This window comes from Haliotis rubra, unplaced genomic scaffold (genome assembly GCF_003918875.1).
Source record: "Haliotis rubra isolate DU_JTF1 unplaced genomic scaffold, ASM391887v1 Scf398, whole genome shotgun sequence".
NCBI lineage: Eukaryota > Metazoa > Mollusca > Gastropoda > Lepetellida > Haliotidae > Haliotis > Haliotis rubra.
This window is the reverse complement of record NW_025767077.1, coordinates 795,505-806,382: the sequence shown is the minus strand read 5'-3', so window position 1 is coordinate 806,382 and position 10,878 is coordinate 795,505. Positions and strand designations below refer to the sequence as shown.

Here is a 10,878-nt window from a genome sequence, read left to right as displayed (position 1 = left end):
GAGCCTGACCACCCGATCCCGGTATGGGTTACTGAAGGCTAATATTCTCACCCGGACCTTCTTGGGTTTCATTATTAGAAAAGCTGGCTATAGTTAGCTGTTGATGGTTAACAATCCAGCTTATATATTTTGGGGATGGAACTAGTGGGCATTGATAGGGGTCATAGGCCTCACTCCGATTAAATGTAAATGTAAATATACACTGCTACCTTCTACAATCTCACATAGGCGGATCAAGATGGGGTTGGTGTGTGTGTGTGTGTTGGGGTGGTGGGGTGGGGTGGTGGGGGCTGTGCAGGGTTGCCTACCCCTCCTTTTGTCCTGAAAGTTTGTTCAGTGACCATTGAAACTTGGGTGAAAATGAAGTGAAAATGAAGTGTGCACCCCCTTTCATCAATAGTGTGCACCCCTCTTTCTCAAAAAGCTGCATCCGCACCTGTCTCATCAATTAATTTGGCTGGGCGGATACAGCTTTTGAGAAAAGAGGGTGCACGTGGATGTGGGTGTGCACAGGTCAGACGGAGGGGGTGGGGTGGGGTGGAGGCGCACAGTTTATTTTCACCCGTTTTCACGAGGGTTTTAATGGCGGGGGTGGGGGTTGGGGTGCGCACCCTACAACAACAACACCTCCCACCCCTCTTGCTGGATCAAGTCCGATGCGCGGGATAGAACCTGTGGACGAGCGGGCATCTGAAACATGATACTCCTTTGACTGGGGCCATAGGCCTCACTCCGATTGAATGTAAATTACAATGCTATCATATACATTATCATCAACAGCAATGGCTGGTTACTTCTGGCCGTTGAAGACAGCCACTCTCAGTACACATTTGTACCACCTGTTCGGCTACAAGTCAGTCCACTAAATATTAGTTGCGTGAACTCAGTAAAACATCAATAGCGGTACAAGAAATACAAGGAAAGGGAGAGTTATCTCCCTTACGTTAGAGCCGGCCGTTGCGTAGCTACCGATCTCAGCAAAACGACGCCATTGTTGATGCTAATATTTTTGCTGTATCTCGCCATTCTTGGTCAATATCTACCTTCGATTTTGACGATCGCTTGAGTTTTTCCCCATACAGTCCAGCAGTTACGTTCAAGGTACCAATGAATCCCAGTTTTGTGACTTTGTTTCAGTCTGTTGTTAAATATGACGACTGGCCGATGTGTATCGTTAGTAACGTCGTTAACATATCTGTTCTCCAAATCTGAAAGGACCCCTGACAGTGTTGCCTTGAAACACGTACTTAAACGGACCCTTAAACGTTTTCTTGGATACAGGAAACGTATTCCTTCTGTGTATAACATCTGGTTTTAGAGGGGGAAAGGGGTTTTCTTAAAATGGCGAATCCTGACATGTGTAACGACCATTCCCTCTTCCCCGAAGTATAGAGACTCTACGAGATTCTTTACTGCATCAAACAAGCATTGATACAAATACACACTAGTGTATCTTCATACCTACTTATATATAACTATGACTTACAAACGCTTATTTCAAGAATTCCTATCACTTCTCTCCTACACAGAGACCATGTTTCACCAGTCGTCCACCCCTGCTGCCACTCCTGTGCCACGTCGAGTAGGTGTGCTAGGGTTTTAGAAACAAACCGTGTAGAAAGTAAACTATTGACACTGAAAGTTGTATCAGCCCCTGTTGGGACCTTACGTTATTAACACGCACATGACGTTAATTTTCTCAGTATTTGTTTTCACAAGAGATCAATGTCTGAGACAAAAAGCATGGTGTCCATGTGTAATGTTTTATGAACTTCGTCTCCATGACTGGTCTTTCCTTACCCAGCATGCAACCCACCCTTCATATCACCCTTGTCTCATTATTTATCAGCGTCCTTGTGTGTTCCACCCTGAGCCCCTGTCCAACCTTCCCACCTCCTACATCTCTGTCCCCGACCCAGTCCCCGCCTCTGTTTCTGTCAACATCACCGGCCAAGTTATTGTGGCTGACACTGACTTTGTGGAGATAGATCTGGGCAGTGAGGCAGACACACAACCCCTCCCACCCCAGTCCTTCCTGAGAGCCTTGCTGTCCCGTTTCATCCGTCTGGTGAAGAGAGTCTTCACCTCCAACAAAAACGACCTATAAAGTGACATTTTGTGGAACATTTGTGTCAAATTACTCATAAACAACACCTGTTATAATTTCTAGTTGTTTGTTATTTCGTTAGTAAACTTTGGTTTGTTTTGTGTTCAAATTGTTGTTTGCTGCATTATTTTGTTATATGAAGTATTCGCTACTTATGTTACATAATGGATCACAGTCAAGCATAACCCAAAGCTTCCAGTGACATTACAGAATTCTGCAGCCCCATTTGTCTGTCGGGGAAACGTTTTTAGATCTCCACGGGTCTGTGACATCATGGCGAAAACGTATAGTATATGCAATAGGTGCGTTTTGTTCGCGCATACACATCCAGAATGTGATTTGAAAATTTGTTGTGAACATTAGATACCACCTTATTCTTAATTTCTAATGCCATCAGATGTCCAAATACATTTTTAATCATTGAAACCTTGAAATCTAGAGATGGAAGGAGTGGTGTTTTACACTGCTGTTAGCATTATTCCCGCCATATCAGGGTGTAGGAGGTACATCATGTTGTTGACATCCGGATTATATATGGCAGCCGTTCCTGCTTCATTCCGACGGATTGTGATGATTTAAGCATAAGGACTGCACGGTATTACCGGTATACCGGTATATTGCATATTTTCAAATGATACATATGGCAATAGTTTTTTCTGAGAATTGGTATATTGGGTAAAAAACATATAAAGCTTTTGTGAGTGTCTTTATGGTTTAAATTAAAATCTACACAGACTTTCATTCATGTTCCTTCCTTATTCAGTGACAAAACGGCACACTGTAATCCTATTAATTGTATTTATCAAATAAAATCCATGACTATATGCAACCTAATTTTGAGATTGCTGCTATCAGAACCATAACATATGTCTAGGGACTTATAATGTAGAAAATAAGATTGCCATGCACAATTAGTGTCACTCACTGTCACACACTTAGTTTCCGGATATATCGCAATACGTATCGCACTACATTGCAAGACAATTTATTTGCCAATACACAGCCCCATTAAGCATACAGGTTACAGTTACAGTTATCACAAGTCCGTGATTTACAGCAGGTATGAAGTATTACAGTTTACCGTCTAGTGAGGTATTTCGACAGTCGCCGATGGTCGTTTTGATCAGGGTGGTCCAAGGTCCGCTTGTTTGTGATCTGGTCAGTGTGACGTAGGTTTGCATACATTTACATTACATGGGTCCAGTTCCAGTTGCTGTAAGTTCATATACTTTCAACTTTCAAAGTTAATAATACAATTTATTTGTTTACAGTCCAGGAATATCAGTCGTGGGAAGGATACATAGAGAATACTACACGAGGTCTCATTACATACGAATTATACGAAACGAGTGTCCTTCCTATGGTATCTGACCGAGCGAAAGCGAGGTCAGATAACATAGGAAGGTCACGAGTTTCGTATAATTCGTATGTAATGAGACCGAGTGTGGTATTTTATTTATTACCCACGTCTTACATGCATAAAGTTGACAAAATAGCGTATTTTTGTTAATATTTTGGTTTCAAACCGAAACCGGTTTCATAAAGAGGTTGCGGAAGAATTTTGTACTGTAGTACAATATTTGCATGACGTCACTGTAATGACGTCACTGCCTTGGTAACCGACGTCACGATGCATGTCAGTTGTCATCGCCTCGTACAGCCTCCTACAGTAAACTACTCCGTAGCATCTCGTTTCTTGGTTTGCAGTTGCTTCATTCGGCTAACATCACTGGTGGAAACATTGCGTTTACGTTTTTCGACGGGTATAATGTCTCAGTTCGACTCACAATTAAACAGCGACACGGCAACGTTCGCGATGTTTACATTCCCACAATGCATTTAAGCTGTAGAATGAATGAATTCACGTGTATGTTATGAATGAACAAGTAGTTCCGTCACAACGTGACCTAACTGAGAGGTCATCGGTTATCCAATCAAATCGTTAGAATCTCAGGTCAAGTCGTTACGACACAGGTCAACGCGATACGACACACGTGTGACGTACGAGATTAGTATGCAACTACCCATACGTTGACCACGTGGGTAATAAAGACAAGTACCAGGTTCTACATCCATGATGTGACAGACAATGCCCAGCGACTGGTGTATCCAGTACAGTTGACAGCCGGTATCGCGTCTCCTAACTCGAGACCTTGTACAAGATGTTTCAGTTCAGAGAATACTACAATAAACTCGTTACTGAAGTTCATATCGTTGTTGTGTGATTCTTCTGCATTTTGCGAGTTCAGTAATTCGTAATTTGTAAGGTCCTTGTGACATATTCATGATATTGTCATTGAACCTCGTCTCCAAACACGGGTGGTATTTATTTGTTACATTTTGAGACTGGTGGCAAAATTCTTTCATATTGTTTTAGTTTTTCTTACTTGTAATTTTCGGCCGTTTCATAAAGATATACACATCGCGCCAATTGATTTCTGGTTGTGTTTGATAATAACCATCAAATCAGAAATCTATTTCTGTCAACATCACCGGCCAAGTTATTGTGGCTGACACTGACTTAGTGGAGATAGATCTGGGAAGTAAGGCAGACATACAACCCCTCCCACCCCAGTCCTTCCTGAGAGCCTTGCTGTCCCGTTTCATCCGTCTGGTGAAAAGAGTCTTCACCTCCAACAAAAACGACCTTTTAAAGTGACATTTTGTAACACTCCGAGATGTCACATTTCTTTTTAGGGACATATAAGCAAATAAATTAACAAAATCAACGAGTCTCTTTTCATTTGTCATTGTTGTTCTTTTCTAAATAAGCTTTTGTTGTTCAAATTGTTGTTTGTTACTTTATTTTTATAATACATGTTGGTGACTCATTACATACGGATTGAAATCAAGCATAAACAAAAGGTACCAGTGACAGATCTTTTGCAACCCAGAACCAGATCAGGTGGTCACAGTGGCTGACACATGTCATCGTATTCCAGTTGCTTAGATCGATCTCAAGATGTCAATCACTGGACTGTCTGGCCCAGACTCGGTTATTTACAGACCGCCACCATAAAACTGTACGATTGCAGTTGTTAGGTAAATCAAAACAAACGTAAAAAAATCGATTTCGGCCGTCTGATTTTTCTATCTGTCTTCCTGGACCCATATGCAAACTGCACGTTCACTTTTGGGAGGGAGCCCTGGTTCGAATCCCCACATGGGTACAATGTGTGAAGCCCATTTCTGGTGTCCCCCGCCGTGACATTGCTGGAATATTGCTAAAAGCGGCGTAAAACCATTTTCAGTCAGTCAGTCCACATATCCTTACCATATTCAGACTTCCAATATCCCCATATAGTGAGTGGTAAATGTCAGAAAACACATTTCGACACTTCTTATGAATTGAGGGCGGTGGCGTAGCCTAGTGGTTAAAGCGTTCGCTCGTCACGCCGAAGACCCGGGTTTGATTCTCCACATGGGTACAATGTGTGAAGCCCATTTCTCCCGCCGTGATATTGCTGGAATATTGCTTAAAACGGCGTAAAACTAAACTCACCCACTCTTATGAAAAATAGAGTCTGGGGAAATGTTCTACTTTGAGTGGGGAATTGCCCAATGGAAGGGGATATATTACAAGAAATGAAAATTCAACAAATGTTTTTATATTTAGTATTTATTCCTGAAACCTTAAGATATGAAAGTCGAATGGGATAAATGCAGTTGTATATTTTTATGTATCAAAACAAACCATTTACTCACCATTCGCACAAACAAAGATTATTTGTAATTGTCGAACAAATTAACTTAGAAAAGAATAAATCAGTCGCCATTTAGAATAACATTCGCCATTACAATTTGTATTAAACTGTATACAGTTTCCAATACTATATCTTAATCTCAACTCACTCCTGAACTGAGCAATATTTGGTTAAGCAGAATTTAGCAAGCATGCCACTGTTGTTTAAAAACGCCACACAGACATATCACAAGCATACTCGTGCTTTGAAAGCGTTTGTTGTTTGAAAAGAACCTTGGACTGCCCGTTTTTAAAGAGGGCTTAATAACGGATAAAATAACGTTTTCATGCCCATGGACGTAAATTAGATTAGGAAAATGGAGTGATCTCCATAACCTGATCATAGGCGGATCAACATGGGGGTGGGGGTGGGGGGTGGTGCAGGGGTGTTTACAAGGAAAGTTTCAATCAGTATTACACCCATGTGCTGTTGGGGGATTTCATATTTACAAAACAGATTGGACACCTAAAATAGGAGACAGTTTGCGATTATCGTAACCCTGATGAGATTCGATATATTTGTTTCGTATTCGAAATCCCCTTTTCGCGGCGATTCTTAGACTTACAGTAGAGTGATGTCAACAGTGCAATTGACAAGTCATAAAGGCCTTTTAGTTTTCCCAACGCCACCATAATACGTACTTACGCACGTACGCACGCGTGCACACATACACGTTATGCATGGTGCATGAAGAGCAGTTTGCACTTTCATTATTAGAGTCAGTGAGTGAGTTTTACACCGCACTCAGCAATTTTCCAGCTATATGGCGGCGGTCTGTAAATAATCGAGTCTGGACCAGACAATCCAGTAATCAACAGCATGAGCATCAATCTGTGCAATTGGGAACCGATGACATGTGTCAACCAAGTCAGCGAGCCTGACCACCCGATCCCAGTCGCCTCTTACGACAAGCATGGGTTACTGAAGGCTAATATTCTCACCCGGACCTTCTTGGGTTTCATTATTAGAAAAGCTGGCTATAGTTAGCTGTTGATGGTTAACAATCCAGCTTATATATTTTGGGGATGGAACTAGTGGGCATTGATAGGGGTCATAGGCCTCACTCCGATTAAATGTAAATGTAAATATACACTACTACCTTCTACAATCTCACATAGGCGGATCCAGATGGCGTTGTTGTGTGTGTGTGGGGGCTGTGCAGGGTTGCCCACCCCTCCTTTTGGCCTGAAAGTTTGTTCAGTGACCATTGAAACTTGGGTGAAAATGAAGTGTGCATCCCCCTTTTCTCAGTAGTGTGCACCCCCATTTCTCAAAAAGCTGCATCCGCACCTGTCTCATCAACAGCAGTGGCTGGTTAATTTGGCTGGGCGGATACAGCTTTTTTGAGAAAAGAGGGCTGCTTTTCCATGTGGGTGTGCACAGATCAGATGGAGGGAGGAGGGGGGAAAGACACAAGTTTATTTTCACCCGTTTTCACGAGGGTTTCAATGGGGGGGGGGGGTGTTTGAGGGTGCGCACCCCTGCAACAACAACAACAACACCTCCCACCCCTCTTGCTGGATCAAGTCCGATGCGCGGGATAGAACCTGTGGACGAGCGGGCAACTGAAACATGATACTCCTTTGACTGGGGCCATAGGCCTCACTCCGATTGAATGTAAATTACAATGCTATCATATACATTTTCATCAACAGCAATGGCTGGTTACTTCTGGCCGTTGAAGACAGCCACTCTCAGTACACATTTGTACCACCTGTTCGGCTACAAGTCAGTCCACTAAATATTAGTTGCGTAAACTCAGTAAAACATCAATAGCGGTACAAGAAATACAAGGAAAGGGAGAGTTATCTCCCTTCCGTTAGTGCCGGCCGTTGCGTAGCTACCGATCTCAGCAAAACGACGCCATTGTTGATGCTAATATTTTTGCTGTATCTCGCCATTCTTGGTCAATCTATCTTCGATTTTGACGATCGTTTGAGTTTTTCCCCATACAGTCCAGCAGTTACGTTCAAGGTACCAATGAATCCCAGTTTTGTGACTTTGTTTCAGTCTGTTGTTAAATATGACGACTGGCCGATGTGTATCGTTAGTAACATCGTTAACATATTTGTTCTCCAAATCTGAAGAGATCCCTGACATTGTTGCCTTGATACACGTACTTAAACGGACCCTTAAACGTTTTCTTGGATACAGGAAACGTATTCCTTCTGTGTATAACATCTGGTTTTAGAGGGGGAAAGGGGTTTTCTTAAAATGGCGAATCTTGACATGTGTAACGACCATTCCCTCCTCCCCGAAGTGAAGAGACTCTACGAGATTCTTTACTGCATATAACAAGCATTGATACAAATACACACTAGTGTATCGTCATACCTACTTATATATAACTATGACTTACAAACGCTTATTTCAAGAATTCTTATCACTTCTCTCTTACACAGAGACCATGTTTCACCAGTCGTCCACCCCTGTTGCCACTCCTGTGCCACGTCGAGTAGGTGTGCTTAGGGTTTTAGAAACAAACTGCGTAGAAAGTAAACTATTGACACTGAAAGTTGTATCAGCCCCTGTTGGGACCTTACGTTTTTAACACGCACATGACGTTAATTTTCTCAGTATTTGTTTTCACAAGAGATCAGTGTCTGAGACAAAAAGCATGGTGTCCATGTGTAATGTTTTATGAACTCCTTCTCTATGACTAGTCTTTCCTTATCCAGCATGCAACCCACCCTTCATATCACCCTTGTCTCATTATTTATCAGCGTCCTTGTGTGTTCCACCCTGAGCCCCTGTCCAATCTTCCCACCTCCTACATCTCCGTCCCCGACCCAGTCCCCGCCTCTGTTTCTGTCAACATCACCGGCCAAGTTATTGTGGCTGACACTGACTTTGTGGAGATAAATCTCGACAGTGAGGCAGACATACAACCCCTCCCACCCCAGTCCTTCCTGAGAGCCTTGCTGACCCGTTTCATCCGTCTGGTGAAGAGAGTCTTCACTTCCAACAAAAACGACCTATAAAGTGACATTTTGTGGGACATTTGTGGCAAATAAGTCACAAACAACACCTGTTATAATTTCCAGTTGTTTGTTATTTCGTTAGTAAACTTTGGTTTGTTTTTTGTTCAAATTGTTGTTTGCTGCATTATTTTGTTATATGAAGTATTCGCTACTTATGTTACCTAATGGATCACAGTCAAGCATAACCCAAAGCTTCCAGTGACATTACAGAATTCTGCAGCCCCATTTGTCTGTCGGGGAAACGTTTTTAGATCTCCACAGGTCTGTGACATGGCGAAAACGTATGGTATATGCAATAGGTGCGTTTTGTTCGCGCATACACATCCAGAATGGGATTTGAAAATATGTTGTGAACATTAGATACCACCTTATTCTTAATTTCTCATGCCATCAGATGTCCAAATACATTTTAAATCATTGAAACCTTGAAATCTAGAGATCGAAGGAGTGGTGTTTTACACTGCTGTTAGCATTATTCCGGCCATATCAGGGTGTAGGAGGTACATCATTTTGTTGACATCCGGATTATATATGGCAGCCGTTCCTGCTTCATTCCCACGGATTGTGATGATTTAAGCATAAGGACTGCACAGTATTACCGGTATACCGGTATATTGCATATTTTCAGATGATACGTATGGCAATAGTTTTTTTCTGAGAACTGGTATATTGGGTAAAGAACAAATTTTTGTGAATGTCTTTATGGTTTAAATTAAAATCTACACAAACTTTCATTCACAACAAATATTTTCCTTCGTTATTCAATGACAAAACGGCATACTGTAATGCTATAAATTTTATTTATAAAATACAATCCACGACAAAATGCAACCTTATTTTGAGATTGCTGCTATCAGAACCATAACATATATGTCTAGGGACTTATAATGTAGAAAATAAGATTGCCATGCACAATTAGTGTCACTCACTGGCAAACACTTTAGTTCCCGATATATCGCAATACGTATTGCAATACGGGTACCCGAATCGCAATACATTGCAAGACAATTTATTTGCCAATATACAACCCTATTAAGCATACAGGTTACAGTTACAGCAGGTATGAAGTATTAGAGTTTACCGTCTAGTGAGGTATTTTGATAGTCGCCGATTGTAATCGTGTTCGGGGTGGTCCGAGGTCAGGTTGTTTGTGACCTGGTCAGTGTGACGTAGGTTTGCATACATTTACATTACATGGGTCCAGTTCCAGTTGCTGTAAGTTCATATACTTTAAAGTTTCAAACTTCATTATACAATTTATTTGTTTACAGTCCAGGAATATCAGTCGTCGGAGATACAGACAAGTACCAGGTTCTACATCCACGATGTGACAGACAATGCCCAGCGACTGATGTATCCAGTACAGTTGACAGCCAGTATCGCGTCTCCAAACTCGAGACCTTACAAGATTTTTCAGTTCAGAGAATACTACAATAAACTCGTTTCTGAAGTTCATATCGTTGTTGTGTGATCCTTCTGCATTTTGCGAGTTCAGTAATTCGTAATTTGTAAGGTCCTTGTGACATATTCATGATATTGTCATTGAACCTGGTCTCCAAACTCTAGTGACATTTATTTGTCACATTTTGAGACTGGTGGCAAAATCCCTTCATATTTTTTAAGTTTTTCTTACTTGTAATTTTCGGCCGTTTCATAAACATATATACATCGCGCCAATTGATTTCTGGTTGTGTTTGATAATAACCCTCAAATCAACAATCTATTTCTGTCAACATCACCGGCCAAGTTATTGTGGCTGACACTGACTTTGTGGAGATAGATCTGGGCAGTGAGGCCGACACACAACCCCTCCCACCCCAATCCTTCCTGAGAGCCTTGCTGTCCCGTTTCATCCGTCTGGTGAAAAGAGTCTTCACCTCCAACAAAAACGACCTTTTAAAGTGACATTTTGTAATACTCCGAGATGTCACATTTCTTTTTAGGGGCATATAAGCAAATAAATTAACAAAATCAACGAGTCTCTTTTCATTTGTCATTGTTGTTCTTTTCTAAATAAATTTTTGTTGTTCAAATTGTTGTTTGTTAC

At 41.6% G+C, this 10,878-nt stretch overlaps 1 long non-coding RNA gene across 1 annotated transcript; it reads left to right on the top strand.

The window, feature by feature from the left end:
- The first annotated feature begins 961 nt into the window (after positions 1-961).
- On the top strand, positions 962-3,408 carry LOC124287010. Its single transcript, XR_006901177.1, has 3 exons — positions 962-1,101; positions 1,530-1,582; positions 3,379-3,408. It is a non-coding gene; the product is annotated as an uncharacterized LOC124287010 (long non-coding RNA).
- The last annotated feature ends 7,470 nt before the right edge of the window (positions 3,409-10,878 follow it).